The 8,231-nt window shown below is 47.8% G+C and overlaps 1 long non-coding RNA gene across 2 annotated transcripts; it reads right to left on the bottom strand.

Annotated features, from left to right (window-relative positions):
- Positions 1–3,250: 3,250 nt before the first annotated feature.
- On the bottom strand, positions 3,251–8,006 carry LOC123797043 (uncharacterized). Of its 2 annotated transcripts, none has more exons than XR_006780870.2 (3): positions 7,794–8,006; positions 5,900–6,093; positions 3,251–3,898 (listed from the first exon to the last, which is right to left on the bottom strand). It is a non-coding gene; the product is annotated as an uncharacterized LOC123797043 (long non-coding RNA). The 2 variants fall into 2 exon arrangements; XR_006780871.2 differs by having other exon boundaries at positions 5,621–6,093.
- Positions 8,007–8,231: the final 225 nt, after the last annotated feature.

Below are 8,231 nucleotides of genomic sequence, written 5' to 3' on the forward strand. Positions count from 1 at the left end.
CAGCCTCCCCCCTGGCGGTGACGTGCTGGTGGAGGGCTTTCCAGGAGAGGGAGAACATCCTGATTTGAAGCAACTGCCGGCTCCCATGGTGGAACTGTTTCCACCCTGGCTGCTTTCAAGCACCCCACATTCGAACAACTGGCTCTTACGATTCCTGAATTTTGAGGGCGCCTGGCTGGCTCAGCCGGTGGGTCTTGCCACTCTGGGTCTCAGGGTTGGAAGTGCGAGCCCCATGTGGAGTCTAGAGATGACTTAAAAATAAAACCTTTACGGGCGCCTGAGTGACTCGGTCCACTGAGCGACCGACTCTTGGGTTTGGCTCAGGTCATGGTCTCGGGGTCTTGGGATTGAGCCCCGAGCCCCCCCTGTGCACTCAGCAGGGAGTCTGCTTCTCTCCTTCTCCCTCTGCAGCTCCCCCCACCTGTGGGTGCACACGCGCTCTGGCTCTCTCTCTCTCAAATAAATAAATAAATCTTTGGAAAAAAATAAAATAAAATCTTAAAAAAAAAAAAGCTTCCTGAATTTTGAACAGCCGGCTCTCTGGAGCCGGTACGAGCCCGTCCTGGCGTGCTGTCTACGTCGGAAGCATGAGCAGCGATATTCACTATATTCACTACAGCACTGTTCGTGGGAGCAAAAAGCTGGATACCACCTAAATGTTCATTAATGGGGAATGCTCTAAGTAAGAGATGCAAAGGGAGGTACAAAGGGTCACCATGGCCATTTAAAAGATGAGGCAAATTCTGCGTCTCGAACCGTCTCTGAGAGAGATGATTGAATGAGAAAAGCAAGGCACAGCGCGGTAGAGTAGTGATTACAAACCGAATGCTTCGTATAGGGGTCAAGAAGGTGAAGCAAATGAGTGAACCCAGCCAGGGGGGACAATAGGGAACGGTGGGACTGGGGAAAAATGGAGACCATGTACTCCCTGCACTGGCAGCAGCCTTTGGTTGCCATGTGGGAAGGAAGAGCTATCATTCCTGGGTCTTCTTTTTTAAGGGAAACAGGAAGTCTGGATTTTGATGTGATCTTTTTCTATGCATCAAAATACTGCATGGATCAAACCGTACCTGTCTACAGGCTAAACTTTGCTTCATAGACTTCAGCCCATAGCGAGCTCCTGCTATGAAAGAAAACTAAGGAATGTTGTGTCTATAGACATTTTTGTAGGCCATCTGCCCCAGCCTATGGGGGTAGGGAGGCTTTATGTAAATTTGTAAAAGTTCCCCTCTGAAAGGCAAATTAGAAAAAAGTTCCCTCTGGACCAGAGCAAAAGCTGGATTTTAGTCCTCTTCAGCCTGGTGCTTTTGTGCAGTGCACGGTCTGCGAACTGTGTTGACCCTGCACGCAAGCTGGTCTTTAGCTTGGGACAGGTGGGTATCCTCCAAGGGGGATCTGGTTGGGTCCCATCCCGAGGCTTTCTCCTGGCATCTGCCACTGCCCAAGTGTATGCTGGGGCCTGGGTTCCACCTTGGCCCGGCTCTGGAGACTTCCGTAAGTTTCTGCTACAACCTCCACCCAGGCCCAGCCGAGGCTTGCCCATCCGCCTCACGGCACGGTCCCCTCAAGCCCAGCCATCATCCACCCCGTGGCAGGTAGCGTGCAGGAATGTCCTGGGAGTGCTCGCTGGGCCTGCTCTCTCTCTGCCTGTCCACGCCTCTGTGCTGTCGTTCATCAGCAGGGCCAGCTTGCTGCCCCCCTCCCGCCCTTAGTCAGAATCAGGTGTGGGCCGAGGCCCTCCTCCCTAGCGTTCCCCTCCACTGCACACTCTTTCCCCTCCAGGCCTTCGGCCTTCGGATTTTCTCTTCCCCCAACACAATCCACTAAGCCAGAACACTGAGCCACCAGGCTCCCTCTTCCCTTCTAAATTGTCTTCAAGCTTTTTGGTCACTTATTTTCTCAAGGCATTTTTTTATCTTTTCTTTCTTTTTTTAAAAAGATTTTATTCATTTATTTGAGAGAAAGAGAGTGAGCACATGGGTGAGCATGAGCCAGGAGGAGAGGCAGAGGGAGAGAAAAAGGGAGAAGCAGGCTCCCCACTGAGCAGGAGCCCAATGGGGGGGCTCGATCCCACGCCCTTGGGATCATGACCTGAGCCGAAGGCAGACGCTTAACCAACTGAGCCACCCAGGCGCCCCTCAAGTCATTTTCAAAATACCGTATAAATATTCAAACAGTTTTTCTTATATCACATTTTTGAAGTAGCTGAAAAGATGTAATGTTTGCACATCATAAATATTGACATCTTAAAACAGTTTCTTCACTCTGCAATTTTCCCCGCAGAATATCAATACTGTAATAGTTCATTCTCCACCATCATCTATTTTTATTTATTTTTATTTTTTATTTTTTTAAAGATTCCATTCATTTATTTGACAGAGAGAGACAGCCAGCGAGAGAGGGAACACAAGCAGGGGGAGTGGGAGAGGAAGAAGCAGGCTCCCAGCGGAGGCGCCTGACGTGGGGCTCGATCCCAGAACGCTGGGATCACGCCCTGAGCCGAAGGCAGACGCCCAACGACTGCGCCACCCAGGCGCCCCACCATCATCTATTTTTAAAAAGCCATGAACAATAGAATGGAAATTTTATTTGGTCCTCTTTGCCAATAAAATCTTCAAATATATACTTTTAAAATTTATTTAAGTAATCTCTACTTCCAGTGTGGGGCTCAAACTCACGACCCCGAGATCAAGAGTCCCATGCTCCACTGACTGAGCTGGCCAGACACCCCTAAAAACAAAATCTTTTAAAAAAACAAAAGAAAGGAGAGAAGTATGACTCTCCTTTGTAAAAAGACAGGGGGCTGCTGGGCAGAGGGCGGTGGGAAAGACAATCTGGCAAGAAACATATAAAAGGAAGCAGAGGAGCTAAAAACTGATTCCCTTAAACTCTCTTGGGGTTCCCTAGGGGCACCTGCACCCTGGTTCGAAGTCTGCTGTTCTAAATCACGCCTCCCTTTCCCACAAGGGCTCTGAGCCTCATGCATGACCTTGTTATCAGAGAAGGAAGGAGAAGGCTTTCTACACTTTGCAAGGAACTCTATTACCTATGTCCTCCAGGCTGGGCTCTGGGTGTTGGGCTATGGAGTGTCTTGTTCTAGGACCAATTATTTTTACACATTGGTTTAATATCCCCAAAATACACACACACACACACATGCACACACACAGAGTTATGCTTGTACAAGCATAATATATTTCAAAAGGACACACAAGAAATCAGGCATGGTGAATGACTCTGGTCAGAGGGTCTAGGACTTTATTTATTTATCGTTATTTTCATTTGTTTATTTATTTTTAAGATTTTATTTTTCATGATCTCTACACCCAAGGTGGGGCTCAAACTCACAACCCTGAGATTAAGAGGTGCACGCTCCACTGACTGAGCCAGCCGGGTGCCCCTAGGACTTTTATTTTTAATTACACAACATTTTGTTACAGTTTGAATGTTTTCCATACACATGGATAACTTTTTCGGTGACAAAAGAAAAGTAAGCTTACAGGCATATCATGCAAAGAGCTTCCTTTTTGGCTTCCCTTTTGTATTAATGTAATACATACATGGCGTGAGAGTTAATTTTGTGTATCAACTTGACTGAGCCACGGGGTACCCAGATATCTGTATTATTCTGTTTGTTTCTGTGAGCATGTTTTTAGAGACGATTAACATTTGAATCAGTAGATTGAGTCAAGCAGATTGCCTCCACAATGTGGTGGGCCGCATCCAATCAGTTGACGGTCTGTATAAAATAGAAGATTGACTTGCTCCTGAATGGCCTTTGAGCTAGGACATCACCTTCTCCCGGTCTGCCACAGCCTGCTGGTATTTGGACTTGAACAAGGTCATTGGCTCTGCAGATTTCGGGTTTGCCAAAGTCCCATATTGTGTGAGCCAATTCCTTATAAAAAGAGATTATATACATGTGCTATAATATAGTAATACACACACACATCTATTGATTCTGTTTCTTTGGAGAATCCTAATACACATAGATTTTTTTTCTTTACATTTTTTAAATGTTCTTTTTTTTCTGTTTCTACCCTGCTTTCTTCGAGATGTGATTTACACACCATGTAATTTACCCCATTTTAAGTGAACAATTCTATGAGTGGGGGCAATTGTATCCAGGTGTGTAACCACCTCCACTATCGATAAAATATTTTGTTCACATGCATGTAATTTAAAAATCAAACAAAGCTATCGATCAGTCATGATTCATTTTGGCTATGAGTGACGGCGATGCAAAATGACAGAAACGTAATAACCTGGAGGACGGAGTGAACCGCTATGGGACAATTCACAGTAACTACCCAGGAGGGTCAACGTTTCAAACAAAAAAGTAATCGCTCCATTCACCTGCTCCTAAAGCTCATTTTGCACTGTTCTCATCTTAGGAGCTTGGGCATTTAATTGGTTTAAAGTATAATAGATGGGGGGCGCCTGGGTGGCACAGTGGTTAAGCGTCTGCCTTCGGCTCAGGGCGTGATCCCGGCGTTATGGGATCGAGCCCCACATCAGACTCCTCCACTGTGAGCCTGCTCCTTCCTCTCCCACTCCCCCTGCTTGTGTTCCCTCTCTCGCTGGCTGTCTCTGTCTCTGTCGAATAAATAAATAAAATCTTAAAATAAATAAATAAATAAATAAATAAATAAATAAATAAATAAAGTATTATAGACGTTTTCAGACTCTAGCGATGCCCTACAACGATCCCGAAAAGCACACTTAACGTTTGACAATGAAAAAAGTCCCACCCCGTGTCTTATGAGAGATTTTCTAATGTACCCATATCCTGCATTAATGTCATTTTTTGTCATAGAAAATTTTGACAGTAGTTTTGTAATTTAAGTTATTAGATTATTATTCATTGAATTTGCTGTGGCCCAAGGCTTTTTGGCAATTGCCACACATACATCACTTTGCATTTTTGCAATTAATAATGCTACTATAATATCATGTCTTACAGTCATATTAATTTTTATTTTATGTTTTTCTTTTTATATTTTGGAGTCAATATAGTTGTCTCTTTTATTCTTAAGATCTCAAACAGGATCTGAAAAGTCTATAGACCTCACTGTGTACGTGTATTAGGAATGCATTTGGTGGGGGCTGCCTTCGGCTCAGGTCATGATCCCAGGGTCCTGGGATCGAGCCCCGCAGCAGGGAGCCTGCCTCTCCCACTCCCACTCTCCCTGCCTGTGCCCTCTCTCTTTCTCTGTCACATAAATACATAAAATCTTTTTTTTTTTTAAGATTTTATGTATTTATGTGACAGAGAGACAGCCAGCAAGAGAGGAACACAGCAGGGGGAGTGGGAGAGGAAGAAGCAGGCTCCCAGCGGAGGAGCCCAACGCAGGACTCGATCCCGGAACACCAGGATCACGCCCTGAGCCAAAGGCAGACACTTAACGACTGTACTACCCAGGTGCCCCTAAATACATAAAATCTTAAAAAAAAAAAAAAAAAAGGAATGCATTTGGTGGCAAGTAACAGGCAGCCCAACATACAGTGGCCTAAACAAAAGAGAGTTATTTTTCTCCCAAGACAAGAAGTCAGGAGGGGGCGGCCCAAGGCCGGTGTCCAGCCATGTTTCTGGTTCCTTTTACTTCCCTGCTGCACCCACCTTAGCACACAGGTTTTCATCTCCTGGTTGCACGGCGGCTATGCACCCACAAGCTTCACATCCATGCTCCAGACGAGAACAACGGGGAAGGAAAAAAGGCCTTTCTCGTTGCGTTTGTCCCTGTTTATGTTTAGGAAGGGGAATCAGATCTTCTCCAGTATCCCCTCCCCAGGCTTCCTCTCACATAGCTCCAAAGGGAAAGGGGCTGGACAAGCCCATCTGTAGCTCCAGCCTCTAGGCAAGAGAGAAGAGTGTTGAGCGGATGCTAACAGAACCCACCTGTTGTGCCACGGAAGCCTCAGGAGCCATGGCACAAAACAATCGGAATGATAAAGCTGGACACCAGAAAAACGATTGCTGCTTTGTAACGAATGACAACTTGTTCTTCAAAGTCTCAGCCTCCAGGAATAGGGTTTCTGCAGCCTCACCCGGAGCTCCTCAAGCTTCCACGTTCAGCAGCATCACCTGGAGGCCTTGTGAAAACACAGATGGGGGACCCAGCCAATAGATCAAGGGTGGGGCCTGAGAATTTGCATTTCCGACAAATTCCCAGGTGCTGCATCTGATCTTAAAAACACATTTTGAGTTTCTTCCTCTCCCACTCCCCCTGCTTGTGTTCCCCTCTCTCGCTGGCTCTCTCTCTCTTTCTGTCAAATAAATAAATAAATAAATAAAATTGTTAAAAACACATTTTGAAAACCACTATTCTTGCCAGTCTCTTATGCTCATAGACATGTGTGCCATTTTCAGTCTTTTGTCTCTTCTACCAAAACTCTGAAGAACAGCCTTGTTGTCAAGGGTGGAAAGTGGGGGAAGGGCGTCACAGGCAGAGGGATCTATAGGTACGAAGGGCTTGCCACGGACCACTGTTGTGTGGCTCACCAGCAGCCATTTTCCTTCTACGGTAACAGTGCCTTGGTTTCCATTGGGGGAACTCCCTGACTGCCCTATTTGAGTATCATGTGGGGCGGATCCTGCCTCCTGTACTGGGGGGACGGGGGGAGGAAGATGAGACACGGGACCCAGGATTGCCTAATCAGCGCATCTTGCAGGACTGGGCACAGTGATTGGTTTGGGGATGGTCACCTGACCTCAGCTGATTCAAAGAGTGTCATCCACAGGGCCTTTTCTAGAGCCGTTGGGAGGAAGTGAGAATACTCTTTCCAGTAGGGTCCTAATTAGGGCACAAGATTAGAGACAACTTCCCTTTCCATTGGGAGAGACCGAGAATGAAGATAAGACAGTAGAGACTAGGGGCACCTGGGTGACTCAGTCGGTTAAGTGTCTGCCTTCGGCTCAGGTCATGATCCCAGGGTCCTGGGGTCGAGTCCCACATTGGGCTCCCTGCTCAGTGGGGAGTCTGCTTCTCCCTCTCCCTCTGCTTCTCTCTCTCTCTCTCTCTATCGAATAAATAAATAAAAGTCTTTAAAAAAAAAAAGGAAAAACAAAAACAAAAACAGCAGAGACCAGAGACAACCAGTGGAGACTAGAGCCATCCACTCCTCATCCCCTTCTGGAACTTTGCAGGTGCCCGAGCCAACGTGCTCCTTTAGATCAAGGCCCGTGTGAATTGGTTTTCTGTCTCTCGTAACTGAAAGTCTCTGACTAACCCAGGGTAAGACCGGAGAGGCCTTGGTGCAACTTTGAGGAAGTGAAAGAAGGCACGGAACCCAAGGGAAGCATGGGCAGGAGAAGACTGGCTGAGGGCCAGGCCATGCAGGGCCTTGCAGGCCACAGGAAGCATTTCGGATTTTTAACTCCGTGAACGGCTCCACCGACTGAGCCAGCCGGGTGTCCCTCGTCGCCGATGATTGCAGGATATTGAGGTCATTTCTTACTCAGCATTGAGGCTGCAAATGTGGAGCAACCTAGAATGTTCGGTGCACACCTGCTGTTTTTGCCTTTCGAGCATCTCTTCATTCTCACCCTCCTAACAATGCCCTGATGTCCCTTTAAGGAACCACTGCTTTCCCACTGTCATCTGTGGGAAAGGCACGGGGTGTGGCTTGAGTGCCTGAGCTCAGGGGAAGCGCGAGAGCCAGCGGCACGCTGGAGCTGGTGACAAGACAAGAGTTTGGGAAGCCAGGTGACATCACGTCGGTCACTGGAATTGGCTACGGGGGGAGTATTGCCAAGGCAGAAACCAGCAAACACCAAGAATCAAAGCTTTTACCTTCCCGAAAAGCCAGTTGGTAGACATTTATCAGCACACCGCTGCGCACGACTCAGGTCTGGCTCCTCCGAGCGCCGTGGCTCCCGGACACAGCGGAGGGCCGGGCTTGTCACTCGAGTCAGGCCGCGAGAGTCAGCCCGGGTGTTCGGAAAGAAACATTCTGTCCTGCTGGGGTTCCGGGATAGGGAGGGTGACGCCTGGATCTGCCAGGAGCCGCTGTGGGGAATAAAGCCAACACTGCGTCGGAGGAACTAAAGGCTGGGAGAAGCCGGGTCCTGTTGGCACGATCTGAGCTCCTTGACTCAGCACTGCCCGAAACCAGACGTTCCCCTGTCTCCCCAGTTCCACAGGCCAATGTATGCATTCTCTTTGTGGCTGATGCTCCCGGCGCCCCATCCCAACTCCCCCGACCCACCTCCAAGGTCAGCTACCACCATG

This window comes from Ursus americanus, chromosome 22, assembly GCF_024610735.1.
Source record: "Ursus americanus isolate L20-20 chromosome 22, mUrsAme1.1.p, whole genome shotgun sequence".
Classification (NCBI taxonomy): domain Eukaryota; kingdom Metazoa; phylum Chordata; class Mammalia; order Carnivora; family Ursidae; genus Ursus; species Ursus americanus.